Source organism: Lolium perenne, chromosome 6 (genome assembly GCF_019359855.2).
Source record: "Lolium perenne isolate Kyuss_39 chromosome 6, Kyuss_2.0, whole genome shotgun sequence".
NCBI classification, from domain to species: domain Eukaryota; kingdom Viridiplantae; phylum Streptophyta; class Magnoliopsida; order Poales; family Poaceae; genus Lolium; species Lolium perenne.
In genome coordinates, this window is record NC_067249.2 from 80032091 (window position 1) to 80048116 (window position 16026).

A 16026-nucleotide genomic window follows, 5' to 3' on the forward strand; every position below is an offset into this window, starting at 1 on the left:
AATTCGATGGCCTGCAAGACCCCGAAGATTGGCTCGTCGATTACCTTGAGACGGTGAAACTGATAGGTGGCACCAGAGCAACAGCCATGCAAAGTATTCAAATACACCTGAGCGGAGCCGCACGATCTTGGATCAAGAAACTTCCTCCAGGATCCATCGACAGCTGGGATAGTTTCGAGGATGTGTTTGTCAAAAACTTCCGATCAACCTGCAAAAAACCGGCATCACTAGAAGAGTTGAGGTCGTGTCGACAAAAGATTAATGAATCAATGAGAAAATACATCCAAAGGTGGAACATCATCAAAAACTCAGTAGAGAATATATCTGACGAGAGAGCAATAGATGCGTTCGTGGCAGGAATTCGACGAGGAGATTTTGTCGAAGACTTGGGGAGAACCAACCCAAGGACAGTGTCAGCATTGATGGAGATCGCAAATAGATGGGCGGATGGAGAAGATGATGTTCATAATAAGCGGCACAGGTCACCGGAAGAGGACCGTAGCCAAAATTTTCAAAATAGAAGACGGTTTTCTCGACAATTCTCGAGTTACGATGCTCCTGGCCAAATATCGGCTGGTTTTCGGGGAAACACTGGAGGAAACAATAGAGATGAATATCAAAGGAGTAACGAGCAGCGAGGCGATAGTAGAGATGACTCTCGAAACAACAGGCAAAATAGTGGGTCAAGGTTTCAGAGACCTTTTATAACTCCCGAGGATATGATGAACGGGCCATGCCAGATGCATTTCTATCTCGACAACAATGGGAAGAGGCAGTCAGGACATCTGCAGAAGGACTGTCGCAATTTTCAAGCAATGTTGCGGGTTGCAGGGCTAGCCAATGCTCAAGCAACAAATAGAAACCCCCAGGGGCCCAGGAGTGAGATCCACCCGCGATCACGGACGAAAATCGACACCAGCTCAGAATAGCGGCAACACCACACCCACCTCCATATGTTGATCCTAACTCCATTGGCGCGGTCTCGATGATTCAGAAAGCTAGGCCATCTAATAGGGCTCAGAAAGTAATCTCGCGACAAGTGTTCATGGCAGAGAAGATGCCTCCACCAACGATAGAATACTTAAATTGGTCGGGGCAAGATATTGGCTTCACAATTGCGGATCACCCGCAGCAAGTTCCTCGACCAGGGCAGTTAGCACTTATCTTACCAGCAGTGATCGCAGGATTCGACGTATCTCGAGTTTTCATAGATGGAGGCAGCAGTCTAAACCTTATGTATGCGGATACACTAAGGAAGATGAACATATCCCTGGCAAATCTAAAACTAACTGACACATGTTTCTATGGAATTACAACAGAGAAGCCGAGTTATCCATTGGGAAGGATCAATCTCGACGTCCAGTTTGGGACCCGAGAAAACTACAGGATAGAAAGGTTGGAGTTCGAAGTTGTGGATTTCCCGTCGCAATATCACGCTTTGTTGGGACGACCAGCATATGCTAGGTTTATGGCGGTACCACATTACACGTACCTGTTATGGAGGCTACCTGGACCTAAGGGACCAATTACAGTTAAAGGAAGTTTCGCGTTAGCTGATAAATGCGACAAGGATTTTCATCGACTGTCAGAAACCTTCGGGATGCAAGCGGAATATATGGCGTCAAGGCTCACGACTGATTATGATGTGTTGCCAGATGTGGGAAGGTCACTCAGGGAGCCAACCTTCAATACTACTAAGGATTCCAAGGAGGTGCAGATTCACCCGACAGACCCAAAGAAAACGACGTCCATTGCAACAAATATGGACCTCGCATAGGAAAGCGCGCTCGTCGAGTTCCTCTATGAGCACTGGAAAATCTTCGTATGGTGTCCAGCTGACATGCCAGGAGTACCTAGGGAACTTGCCGAGCACCACCTAAACTTGGATCCAATAGCGAGACCAATCAAACAACCTTTGCGGCATTTTTCGGAACCAAACAGCAAAGCTATGCTGTCAGAGATTGATCGACTCAGAGAAGCTGGTTTTATTAAGGAGATACATACAGAAGCCACATGGGTAGCTAACCCAGTGCTGGTCCCGAAGAAAAACACGAAAGTCCTTCGCATGTGTGTCGACTTTACGTGTCTCAATAAACACTGTCCAAAGGATCACTTTCCCCTCCCAAAGATCGATCAAATCATCGACTCCACGGCAGGATGCGAACGTCTTTCCTTCCTGGACGCATATTCTGGTTATAACCAGATCAGATTAAAAGAAGATGATGAAGTAAAGACAGCGTTCATAACACCTTATGGCGTGTTTTGTTACAGAACAATGCCTTTTGGTTTGAAAAACGCGGGAGCAACATATCAGCGGATGATGCAGAAGTGCTTGGCAACACAGATTGGGAAAAACGTACAAGTATACATTGATGATGTCGTCATAACATCAAAAAAGGGGACAACGTTGATCGAGGATTTGAAGGAAACTTTCGACAACCTTGACAAGTTCTGCCTTAAGCTGAACCCGACGAAGTGTTCTTTCGGCGTCCCTGCAGGAGAACTTCTCGGGTTCCTAGTATCAGCAAGAGGGATCGAGGCTAATCCAGAAAAAATCAAAGCCATCGTAACGATGCGGAAGCTGACAAAGTTGAAAGAAATACAACAGTTAACTGGGCGAGTCGCAATATTAAGCAGATTCGTCGCCAGGCTAGGAGAGAAGGTATTGCCGTTCTACGCTTTGATTAAGCAAGGAGAGAAGTTTCAGTGGAACGAAGAGGCGGACAAATCTTTCGAGGATCTCAAGCGCACAATCTCGACACCACCAATCTTGGTGGCGCCTAAAGAAAAGTAACCCCTCTTGCTTTACATTGCAGCCACACCTCAGGTGGTGAGCACAGCTCTTGTAGTTGAAAGCGAGGAAGAAGGAAAACTTCATGGAGTACAGAGGCCAGTATATTTCATCAGTGAAGTATTATCGCCTTCAAAATAGCGGTACCCGCAGTACCAGAAGCTAGCATATGGGGTGTTTACAACAGCAAGAAAGTTGTGACACTATTTTTCGGCGCATCCGATAATAGTGGTCAATGAGGCACCTTTATCCAATATATTAAACAATCCAGAAGCTACGGGTCGTGTCTCCCTTTGGGGAATAGAGCTATCCCCTCGGGACATCACGTATGAAAAAAGAAAAGCAATAAAGTCGCAAATTCTACCAGACTTCATCACAGAGTGGATGGAGCTGCAAAATACAGGACCCCCCAGATCTATCGAGAACCTGGACTATGAACTTCGACGGGTCCAAGAGACTAGAGGGAGCTGGAGCAGGCGTGATACTGATATCACCTGAAGGCGACAAATTAAAGTATGTCTTACGGATGACGTTTCCAAATGCGTCTAACAATGAGGCAGAGTACGAAGCTCTCATACATGGGATGAAGATGGCGAAAGCTTGTGGTGCAACCCGACTAAAAATCTTTGGCGACTCACAATTGGTGGCTCAGCAGGTCATGAATCAATGTGATGCAGTCAATGAAAGTATGATAGCATACAAGGAAATGTATAACGAGCTGGAGAAACTGTTTGATGGATGCGAGGTAAATCACATCAGCAGGCTAAGTAATGATGAAGCCGATGTTCTTGCAAACATTGGGTCGCAGTGTCTCGCGATTCCACCAGACGTGTTCTGGGAGGAGATAACAGAGAGATCTACAAAGCCGAAGAAACCAAAGAAGAAGGAGAAGGATGAGAAACCCCCAGGAGCTACGGAAAAAGCACTCGAAGAAGAAGAGGAACATGATTTAGTAATGATGGTGCAAATCCCATGGATGCAGACGTACATATCATACATCCTAAGGAAAATAATACCCGACGATCCAGTTGAAGCAAGGCGAGTTATTAGACGTTCTAAAGCCTTCATTGTGGTCAAAGGAGAGTTGTACAAGCGAAGTATTTCGGGTGTGTTACAAAGGTGCGTCACACCCGAAGAAGGAAGGGTAATTCTGAAGGAAGTACACGAAGGAGTATGCGGTCATCACGCAAGCAGCCGAGCTATCGCGGCCAAGGTTTTCAGAGCAGGATTTTACTGGTTGGCAGCAATCGAGGATGCGAAGGAAATAGTGCGAACTTGCGTCACGTGCCAGAGATTTGCCGCAAGGCCTCATTCTCCGGCAGCAGAGTTGATGCCAATACCGCTGTCTTGGCCTTTTGCTCAATGGGGTCTCGATATGGTGGGAAAACTACACAAGGCCTCGCCAGGAGGATACGAGTATATGCTCGTCGCTGTCGACAAATTCACCAAGTGGATAGAAGCAAAGCCGATAAATTCACCAGATGGAGCGTCGGTAATCAAGTTTGTGAAAAGCATTGTCTTTTGGTTTGGAGTACCTCATAGCATCGTCACGGACAATGGCAGTAATTTCACATCCAAAGAATTCAAGGCATACTGTGCAGAGATGGGCATAAAATTACACTTCGCGTCAGTTGCGCACCCGCAGACCAACGGTCAAGTCGAGAAAGTCAATGGTATCAAGAAGCGTTTGTTAGGACCATTGGAAAAAGCTCGACATACTTGGCCAGAGGAGTTGCCGAGTGTGTTATGGAGTATCCGAACAACACCAAATACAGCGACACAGGAGACCCCGTTTTTCCTGTTCCATGGAGCAGAGGAAGTGCTGCCGATAGAAATAGAGCATGACTCGCCAAGAGTCACGGAATATGACGAAGAAGCTTCCAGAAGAGCATTGTAAGACGATATCGACGCACTTGATGAGGTTCGAGACGAAGTGTTATCACGGGTCGCTAAATACCAGCAAGATATGAAAAACTACCACAGTCGACGTTTGCGACCAAGGTCTTTTCAGGTTGGAGACTTAGTTCTGCGACTCAATCAAAAAAGCCATGAAAAACTCGAGTCGCCGTGGCTTGGCCCTTACATTGTCACAGAAGTAATTGAAGGAGGAGCATACAGGATAAAGGACAAGAAGTCAGGAGCTGTCGAGCCAAATCCTTGGAATGTGGCACAACTCAGGCGTTTCTACGCCTAGAGTCGAAATATAGTCCTCCTTGTAAAACTACAATGTACTGAAACGCCCGCGAGTTTTCAGACGCACTCTTTTCCTTTTTCAGGGCACCGAGTGGGGCTGGAAAAGGTTTTTAATGAGGCGGACACGCGGTGCTGCAATATAATAAAGATAGTGGAGGTATACATCTTTTCCTTCGACATGCTCGGGGGCTTGCGCCCAGAAACTACAATATATATATATACAACGCCAACGCACAAAATATCTCGCCTTGGTGCAAAGTACCTCGCCAAATAAAAAAGACGATACAAAATAGTGGTCGACAAAAGAGCTCGGGGGCTAATACCCGCAAAAATAGTATAATTAAATATAGTTCATTGTTTTTGCCTTGGTTCAACCTCGCATACACAATAGAGAAATTTGTCACCAAAACGCTCGGGGGCCTGATGAGGAAAAACAAAAAAAAATTTACTGGCTTTACAATATAGATTATGTTTACAACATACAAGATGCAGTTCCTGAAAAAACTCGACAAGCTAAAAAACAAACTCTCAATTGCTGCCTAGTATATCATCTATGGTCATCCGTTCATTATTTGCAGTACGAGTACTATGTTCAGCATAGCTGCCCTTCACGAAGAACTCAGCGTCTATCCGAAGAAGTTCATCCATCATGTCTTCTGCTACAGGGGTCACAATATCATCAATTTTTCCAACGTTCCTTTTCCTTTTCGCCATCTTGGCCACGCACTTGGTAACAATTTGACTCATGTCAAACTTGGGATAGCAGATTTTTATCATCATCATAGCAAATCTGGCGCCGGCAGATAGTTGGGCCCGCATAAATCCATGGATTCGAGGTGCATCGCGAAATTTATCCATCAAAGCAGGAAGGGTCTCTGGCATCTTATTGCGTGGGAACATGGTGCTGTAAACTAAGGACAATGTCCTTGTACAGAAGTCGAGAAAATCACGGACCTGACTCGCACGATTTTGAAATCTGACGATTTAGCGAGTACGTTCAGGCGTAACCCAAAAGTTGGAACCATGTTCTTCGGCAAGTCTGAGAAGCACATTGGATCGAGCTTCAACACGTTGATCCTCAGCAGCGGTATCCAAAAAAGAACCTGTTTTCAGCGGAGGAATCAGAAAGGAAGGAAAAAACATGGGGAATAAAGATAATTATGGTCAAGTGAATGAAGTATACCCGCCATATCCAAGCTGGAATCAGGCATTAGCTCAAGCATGAAATTCTCTCGTCGAGAAGCTTCGGCACCTGCAGCAACCGCGTCCTCTTTTACAGCTATAGCATCTTGGGCTTGCTGAAGCGCAATCTTTTCCCTCTCCAATGATTTACGAGACTGCTCCATTATAACAAGTGCTTGCTTCTTCATAGACTGCAGCTGCTGGCGGAGATCTCTCAAATCTTGTGTGGAATCCTTACGCGAGGAATCTCCAATAAAGTCATCACCGACAGATATTTTCTTCGGGTACGAGCAAGCAGGCAAAGTATCGTGTAATAACCCAGAACATAGGAACAACGAAGGGTAGATTTAGAAATGGGATGTGCATTTCATCGCAAAACGGGGGAAATTTTCGCGCTTTATTGCAACTAAACCTAAGAGGGATCGAGGTTCTCTCTCATTTTGCACTTAAGGTTAGGCAATGTGAGTTAGGGAAATTTCGACATGATCTCTTTTGTATCTTGTTGATTTGGGGATTTGATTTCATTTGACAAGTGTTAATACAATTAACAATAAGCATTGAACAATATAAAATGGAATTCATAATTTAAACACAACTTATGAATTCAAACAACTTTGAATTTCAAAGTGAATCATAAATACAATGTTTATTCCAGAATATAAATATTACATAAATCAAAAGCTCATAAACAAAAACTTGGGCTTTATTGATATCACAACACAAATTACATTGTCTTTACAAAATTCTTGATACAAGAATTGGTGAATAATAAACAGAAATGAAAATAAAGATTACAATATTATTCCTAAAACTAAAACCTAGACTATATGACTTGAAGTATTTCTTCATAGCCATGTCCATCTTCAAACCTGCAAAACAAAGAATCAACACTAGCTAGAATGTTAGTGTTAGCCAAAGATTCAGTTTGGACAGTGTAAACTATCACAGCACACTTGTGCTTGTCCAAAACCATGGACAGCACAAGATAAGGGCAGCAGCAGACCAAACCTGAGCACACACCAGGGGCTCAAGTTTCAGCATATGAGAGCACACAGCTCAAGTGTGCTGGGCAGCAACAGCAAGGCCATGCATCAGCTTAGTCACCAAAGCAAGCCAGGCTTGTGTGTCAAAGCAAGGATAGAAGCAGGGTTCATATAAAAGGGCACAAACCCTAGAAATCATAACCAGTCGACCAGATAAGATTCACCAGGTAAGGGTGAAGCAAGAACCAGCTCAGTTCATCCAGTTCTTGCTCAAGAACAGAACCAAACCACACAACCACTTAAGCCACCAGAAATCATGGTGACCTAGAAGATCAACTAGACCTGGAGGTGAAGGGCTGTGAACAAACCACAAGTCTGCATCAACACAAAATCTCATACTAGGAGCTGGAACAAGGTATACCAAGTTCCTGGAGAAGATCCAATGGATCTAATCCATCATATGCATGACATAGTCATGGGGTTGAGCAGATGCTCAACAGGGTGAATCATCACTTGGTTTTCACCAAGGATCACTGCTAGTCTAAAAAGCCACCAAAATAGAAACCATCCAGATACAGATCTTGTGCACAGAAGCAAGATCTGATGCACAGATAGCACCAGTAGATGTATTGCAATAAATAGCAGCTAGTATAGACTACACAGAAAATCCTAGGCACATAACCATCAGTAAAACCCTAGATTTCATCACAGGCAAGCATATTGGCATTCATAGTTAGTATGATCCCCAAATATGCAAGCAAAGTTGAGTAGCCCACAAGATCCAACCAAATAAGTGAGCAACCAATCAGTAGCAAGGCTACTGAGGTCACATCACACTTAGCATCAAATAAGAGAAAGCCAAATATATCACATCACTATCCAGAAATGGATTCAGATTCTATTTTGCTTGCTAGATAATCATGAACAGTCAAATCATTTGCAAGCAAGTAACTTAATCATCACTGCATAAGCAGTTCATCATAATTTAAGTAATACAAGCATGAATTTATCACAGATCCATGCTAAGCATGAGTAGCACCTTTGTTAAGCAACACGATTAATCTATAGCCACTAGAACAAGTCTAGGTAGCTAAGATAAGCAACAAGACAAGTAAGCAAAGACAAAGTGATGCTTGAGCATCAAGATCACCAGATAATTAACTCATATAGCCACGGTATTAGACAAAGAAGCAATTATCGACAATCAATTGATCAAATGGATCAATTAGAGCAAGCCAAGTTACACAGAGAAGTTAGCCAACAAGCAAGGAATGATCCAAGGGATCATTGGCTTACAGAGATAGTACTGGAGCATATCAGGCACCACTGGCACACACACAAGTGTCACAGATGCAACACAAGTACACCTAGACAAGCAAGCATGATAGACCAGTAAGCATAGCAAGCCCATAAGCATGAACAGCAGGGTATATCAAGCCATAAGCAAGCACAAAGATAGCATAGCAAGGTCGAGCATGCTAGAAGCAATAGATAATTACCACCTGGCATGTACAAGAAGCAAGGCAAAGACCGGCCAAGCACTGAGAAATTGGTAGATTGGCCATAGCTTGCAGAAAAATGGAAGCACAGGCTACTTAGGCAGCCATGGCAAGGCTCTATGTGATCACAGGATCACCAGAGAGCAGTAAAACAGGAGGAAGAAGAGGCACAGTAGCTTGGGAGGAGCACAGGCATGGAGAAGAGAAGGAGGAGGAGCAGAACACTTACATGTGCCTGGTGGCAGAGGCTATGGCATGGCGAGGCAGTGCTCGCGCGGCCATAGCAGCTGCAAGACCCAGGGTAGGCGCCGGCGTTACACCGACGAGCACGAACACCACCACAGCAGCACGGCACGGAGACGATGGCACTGGTACTGCAAGCAGCACCGCACCAGGTCGGTCTCAGGGGGCGCGTACGTCGACGGCGAGGACGAGAGTTCGCCGAAGACCACCAAATCGTCCGAGGCGATTCTCTAGTGGATCCAGATCGGAGGCGATTCGCCAGGAGAGGACGAAAAGGGAGAAACTGCACGGACAGATCGATAGATCTGCTCGTGGCGGTTCAGGTTCGGTAGGTGGATACGGCGGGGGAGCCCGGCGATGGCCGGAGCAGGGCAGCGGCCATGGCGGCGACGCCATCGCCACGGGAGTCGCCAGACGGTTAGGGTTAGACGAGCGAGTGAGAGGGCCGAGTGAGGAGAGTGAGGTGGGCCGCTTCGGCGCCACCGAACCCAAAAGGGGGCCAGCCTTATTGGGCCGTCCCTGGGTTAAGTTATTGGGCTGGGCCCAATAGGGGTCCAGAGGGGTATTTTGGTCTTTTTACATTTAATCAAAGATCAAAACTTTACCAAATTTTAATAAATCATAAACAACTCTAAAAAATCCAATAAAAATAGGATTTATGAATGAAAAATAAATCTTAACAAGAATAAAATATGAAATGGAATTTATGAAACAAATTCAAAATTATGAATTTTCAGAATTTAAATAATAACGTGGAATTTAAAATTATTATTTCCTTGTAATTAAAATTCAAGGAAAAATCTCAAATAAGTTCAAATACTTATTTTCAAACATTTCAAAATGAAATTCTACTAATCCAAGTCATTTCTTTTGAAAGAGGGTATTTTTCCCAGAAAAAAATACTATACTCCTTTTTATTCCAAAAACTATAGAGTTCACTCTATAATTTCAAATTATTTTGGAATGACTAAGGTAATCATAGTGTAAAATCATTTTACTTTGAATTGTTGTACTTTGTGTGAATCACGATGATTAATACTTTTAAATCAATTGTAAATTACCGTCAAAGACATAAATCTTAAATACAACCCTAAATTGTAATAACTCATTGGGGTAAAGGGATTCAACATAAAATAATCCATCCATGATTGCATTATTTGGATTTTTATAACATTGTCCTTACCGGACAATGATGCTTCTTCTGAGAACCCGAGGTCCAGGTTCCATCAATCGCATTGAATCGCACTATCTCGCAGTCCACAGGCAAGTTCACCCTTGCTCATGTCAACTTGATTATTTTCTACTACTTTAATGCAAAGCTATATACTTATCATTCCTGCATCGCAAATGAAATGTTATTTTCCAACTATGAATATGACTATGTGGTTGGCAATGGAACCATGGTATGTGTTGATATGGTGGAGGTTCCATTGCAATGGGTTATATCACCCTAGGATTAAATTACCAATGCCGTCCAGTGATTCTAGCGCCGTACAAACCGCGTTGACCATGAGATCTATAATGGCTCTGGAAAAGCCAGCTGTATCTTTTCCCTTCTGCACGCCAACGGATTGGTAGAGCCGGCGGGGTGCTGGAGGCACTGCCGTAGGTTGGGATAGCCTTTTAAATCCCCATCCATTAGTGATGATGGCTCTACGATCTATGAAGGATTGTCCAAAGTACACCATGAGTAAAGCCGTATTATCGGGGGAAGTCTACTGGAGGTGTGCGGGTGGACAAAAGGGTGGGTTTGCAGTCGCGGAGAAGGCGGTGTGGGCTTGGATCTTTATACCTGGCCTCACACCAAAGGAAGTGTGAACGGGGGCAAGTCCCTGCGGATGGCAAAAAGGGTGAGATCTCTTGTGGGAAAAGTAACGCACCTCTGCAGAGTGTATCAAATTGTGGCTGTCACTCCTTGTTCCGGGAAGGGAACTGCGAACGCGGCAGGAAAGGAACTCCACGAAGTTCTGGTCAACCTGTGAAGACTGACGGGCATAGTTTTCATAATAAAAGCAACCTTTTGAAGAAATGTTTTCAAAACATGCATTGACCTGCGATTTCCTGATCAATGGTCGTAGCTAGTGCATCAAACACCTTTTATTCTTTTAGAACTTCTTTGAATACCTCTGTACTCACTTTCTTTCGACACCCTTGCTAGACTGTGATCCGGAAGTGGAGGCTATCAACGATGGAGCACCAGAAGGAAGCTACGAGCTGGTCTACGAAGAACCTGATCTTACCGGCGGAGTGGAAGGCGTAGACTATGGGATAGTCTACGGACCAGATGACACGGAGGTGGAGGAGTAGTGACATACCCTAGCATCATAGAGCTGAGCAACGTAGAACTTACCTAAATTAGTTGTTGAGCTCTTTATATTTGTTATGAGTTGTAATCGTACTTAAGTAGTATCTTAGGGTGTTCTCATAGGACCTGTGAGAATACCAACTTGTTAAGACAATGTTTGTAATAAAGTATGGAGTGTTATGACCTGCAATGTTTGTTGTACCACTCGAGGGATATGGCAATTTGTGAGGAAGCCCCTTCACAAAGATCATATCAACGACTTGTATACTACAACATGCGGTGGTATGCTTTGGGTCACCGCACTGGTATCAGAGCAAATGTTGCGACCTTAGGTTGGAAAAACCTAGTATAGGGAAGAAACCTGTAGGAGTCTAGTAGAAATAGTAAAGGATTCTCTAGAAATATGGTGATTATTCACTTGAGAATAGCAAAACCATATATTTTAGTGCGATAATTCTTTATTATAGCTATTATGCTGCATTATCACCACTAATATTCTGCTTTTGTATACAGCCATAATGGCGAATACTTTTCCTAAGAGGACTTTGAGGAAGGTTGAGGGTTGGCTCGGTGATTATGATGGACCAATAACAGCTCTCCTGTGTGGGATGCTGAAGGAACTTCATTGTGATCCACGGATACCTGTTATCAAGTATACTTACTATGATGGGGAAATCCTAGCCAAGTGCGAGTATCGGTCCAACTACGGAAAAACTGCTGATGAGTCGTATAATGCCATACGGAGAAGCCAAAACTATCACCACGACCTACCATATGGGCCTATTCAAGGCAATCCTTGAGATAAGGCAAGACAAGTCGCAGAATCGGCTATGTTCGTAGTTTTCTCATATACCTCATGCCGAGGAAGATGAGGATCCCACTCTTAATCATTTGGTGTTAGCACACGTAAGTCCCGAATGCTGTGACAAAGACATGGATAGCTGTAAGTCTTTATTGACCACGATGTATCTTTTACACATGAAGATGAGAGGTGAGATTGACCACATGCTAGCTGAGTTCACGGACCCTGATAAAGTCCAAACTCGGATGCGTGATTTGAGGGCACAACCACAACATACTACACCTTTCTTTAACCCGGACAGCAATGTAGATTTGAGCGACCAGTGGTCCAAGAGAAATCCACTTACAAGAGATCCACTTACACCTAACTTTGTTCCGCACTATCCACACGTGTCAGCATCATATGATACTGGATATGGGGGAGACCATTCATGGAACATAAACTGCTCGGAGTCACCGATCGAGAACTCGACGGGTTGGCGTTTCGGGGAACCTTTCGGTGATGAGGAGGAGCCAATTCCATGTGATACAGGAGATGAGAGTGATGCGGTTAACCAGAATGTTAACCAAAGCTATGGGCAGAAAGAGAAAGACACCAACTCCATTTCGTTAGATTTGGAGATGGGGTTACCCAAAACATCCCAGTACGTCGTAGGTGAGAGTTCTGGAACCAAGAAAAAGAAGAAGAAGAAGATGAGGGGTCAAGTGAATAGGAATCCTCCATGGATGACTGGAGAAGAGGAGCTGTATTCCACTGGGGATATGTATGAGTCTTTATCTAGTTACTTTGGCATGACAGATCTCTGTCTCGGCACTTCGTCCGATTCCGACTACATACCTACGGAAGAACTTTCATTCGGACGGTCTTCGGAGGACAGAACCGCTGTCGGATGGACCCCAGGAATGTATGCGGAGGCGAATGAAGACGATGAGGAGTAGAGCCCAGGGAAGAATACAGTAATCTAGGTGGTATTGTAATAGAACGTATTTTAAATTCCCGTTGGCTTGGGCTTTGAGCCAAATAAGTGGTTTATATATACCACATGTAATATAAGTTTGTGAGTGTGTTATGTATTATACGGTGTATATACATAATAAATGTTTGTTTTGGATTTGCTTCTTGATTTTATTGTGTGACTAGTTACGGGCAATGAGTTGAGCTCGAAAACATTCGCATGGTGTAATTATGAGTAATCGCTCTTTGTTACTGAGGACTAGGGGAAATGGCGTTAGTAGAAACCGAAGAGGCTCGCAGAGCGGGAAGCCGAGAGAGAAAGAGGAGGCAGATGCAGCAGCTAGAGCAGAGAATGCACCACCACCACCACACCCAATGTTGCACCCAGACTTCCAACAGTATATGAGGTCAATGGAGGAGGATAGGAGGCGTTACCAGGAAAGTCAGAGCAAGAACATGCAGGATTTCTTTACCCATGTCATTAATGATAGGGGTAATGAAGGCAAGGGAGTAACACTATCGGACTTCCAAAATGCAAGACCACTACCATTTACATCAGCTCCAGAACCAATGGACGCTGAAGATTGGCTCATGGATACGGAACGGAAGTTGAAGACCGTTGGTTGCAACGATGAGGAGAAGATTAGATACACCACTTATCTGTTGTCAGGACCAGCAGCATCATGGTGGGAGAACCTTGTAGCAGTACACCCTCCAGATAAGGTATTCACCTGGGAGGAGTTCAAGAAGAAGTTTCGGGATGCTCATGTTCCGGACAGCGTGGTGGAGCTGAAGAAGAGGGAGTTTGAAGAACTAGGACGAATCGCACCAATTATGCAGTATGTTCGGGATTTCAATAGGTTATCCAGGTATGCACCGAGGATGTAGATACCGAGGAGAAGCGGAAGAAGCGGTTCATGAAAGGCATGAATCCATACATGAAGATGCAACCGAGGTTGGCACGATTGCCGAATTCCAGAATCGATTGACTCGGCAATCACTTTCGAGGATGATTACCGGCAAGTCCAAGAGGACAGGAGGAAGAGGGCTCGTATAGAGCCAAGGAAGTACCCAATCAGTAAACCAACACCTGATCGGAGTTTCAAACCCCGATACCGACCTACTACTGGTAACCATTACAACCGGGGAGGTCAGAGTCAGAACCCAATCAACCAGATCATCTGCAACAATTGTGGCCTAAAGGGTCATTTGCAGAAGGATTGTCAGAAACCCAGAATCATCTGCTATGGTTGTGGGAAGGAAGGACACATCAAGCCGGAGTGTCCCAACAAGTCATCCTGGAGCGGACAGAGCTCTGGAGGACGAGGTGGAAACAACAACAACAACCGCAACAACAACAACAACAACCGCAACTACAACAACAACAACAATAAGAGGGGAAAGCCTTATGGAAAGCTGAATTGCACATCTTTGGAACAAGCGGAAGAGTCGGATCAAACAGTCTTAGGTACGCTAAGCATTCTTACTCATCCTGGCAAAGTATTATTTGATACTGGAGCAACCACATCATTTCTTGCATTGGAATTTGTGGAAAAATTCGGGCTTAGATGTTCTAAGTTAGAAACCCCTATAACTGTTCTATCTGCGGGGGGAACGATCTTAGTAACCCACGTGAAAGAAGCACAAGTCCTAACCATATGTGACTGTGTGTATTTCGACCACGGTCTTCCTCTGGCGACCTGTGCCGTTTGTTGTGGACAGCGTCTTCTCCATCTGCCCATTTGTTTGCTATCTCCATTAACGCAGATACTGTCTTTGGGTTGGTCCTTCCCAAGTCCTCGACAAAATCTCCACGCCTGACCCCTGCGACAAACGCATCTATTGCTCTCTCGTCAGATATATTTCCTGCCGAGTTTTTGATGATATTCCACCTTTGGATATATTTTCTCATTGGCTCATCTGGCTTTTGTCGACATACTCTCAACTCCTCTAACGATGCAGGTTTTTTGCACGTGGATCTGAAGTTCTTGACGAACACATCCTCGAAACTTTCCCAGCTGTCGATGGATCCTGGAGTGAGTTTCTTTATCCAAGATCGTGCGGCTCCACTCAAATGCACCTGGATGCTTTGCATAGCTGTTGCCCTGGTTCCTCCTGTAAGCTTCACTGTCTCAAGATAATCAACTAGCCAATCCTCTGGATCTTGAAGGCCGTCGAACTTCTTGAAATTATCGGGTAACTTGAATCCTGAGGGGACTCGAGTTTTTCGGACTCTCCTCGTGAAGCATGGTAAGCCGCACATATCTTCGTCGTTAAGCTCCGGAGATTGCCGATGATCCCTTCTGCTTTGCCGCGCTCTGTCGACCCTCGCTTGTGCTGCTGTGTCTCTTGCTCCACTTGGTCCTTCAGGTGCTACCGCTGTTGCTGCTGCAGGTCGTGGACTATTTTGCCTTCCGCTCCTTCGGGAGGCGTTGATACAAACGCTGTCCCCATAGCTCCAACTCCTGCTACCGCCATATTGTACAGTGTTTCCCTTGGATCACCTGGAGGTGGTTTAGATGCAAGGATAAAAGCATGTGTCGCCATATACCCAGCTTCTGGTGTCTTAGGGATGATGTTTCCTCTTGTATCTATCGACATGAAGGACATGTCGAGGTTTTGGACCAAGTGTTCTCTTTCTGCTTCGGGTATGTGTTGCAGCCTTGATCTTGCTCTGTTCCGCGCCTCCCTGTGGCTATCACCCGAAGTTCTAGATTGTCGACTTAGATCTGCCCTTCTCCTGCTGGATGCAGAAGCTGCCTCCTTTCTCCCGTTCAACTCAGCTGTCTGTTTTTCCAATTCCCTGGTAGCTCGTGCGAGCCTATATTGATATGCTTGTAATTCCTCTGGTGTGGCTGTGGTAGCCATTGGTTCTGAACCGTTCATAGCTCTCGTGGCTCTGTCCCACGCTGCTTGCGAAAGCGAAACTCTGTCTCGCGGCTGCGGCCCGACGTATTTATTGCCCAGGCCTTGTCGCAGATTGGAGGGATCGACGTATGGATTTCCCAGATCGTCGAAAGCCTCTGACGTTTCCTCTTGATCTTCAATGGCGTAAATCTGATGATATTTTGTAT